Source organism: Pygoscelis adeliae, unplaced genomic scaffold (genome assembly GCF_000699105.1).
Source record: "Pygoscelis adeliae isolate BGI_AS28 unplaced genomic scaffold, ASM69910v1 Scaffold1247, whole genome shotgun sequence".
NCBI lineage: Eukaryota > Metazoa > Chordata > Aves > Sphenisciformes > Spheniscidae > Pygoscelis > Pygoscelis adeliae.
Window position 1 is genome coordinate 1 of NW_008825244.1, and position 613 is coordinate 613.

Consider the following 613-nt stretch of genomic DNA (forward strand, 5'->3'; position numbering starts at 1 on the left):
AAAAAACCCTTCTGCCTTTAATCACAAGGCAGCAGAAGAAGCTGCCAGGCCACGTGTGCTGCTCCCTCGCTCTTCCCAGCGCGCAGGCTGAGGCCCTTTGGGACCATGTTCCCCCATCTCACCCTGGGCAGGGCACCCGAGGACTCCCTGCAGGTAGGTCTGTAGCCCGTGGGTGCACCGGGCCCATGCACCCTGCTGCCAGCCACCTAGGACAGGCTCCCCACCCAGCTGGTACACCCCACTGCTAGGGACGGTGCTCCCCCATCAGCCCCCCCGGGCTGGGCACCCCCGGTCGGGGCCAGGGATGATGCTCCACTGGGAGCTGTGCCGGGCTCAGCCCCGCTCGCCCATTGGCAGGATTTTGCTGCAGTCTACTCCGAGCCGGCGGTTTTGGTGACTGAAGAAAGCAGCGCTGCTGGCGGGCTGGGTCAGATGGGGCTCTGGGGAGGGGGGAGGCTGGGTTGGGTGGGGGGGGATGCTCTGCCCCCTCCTCCGGTAAGCACAACATGGGGTGGGGGGGGCTGCTCCCAGTGGGGCCTGGGGATGGGAGCATCCCGAGTTGCCATGGTGACACCGGCTGCATCCTCAGGCAGGGGAAAGCATTCGCGGTGCC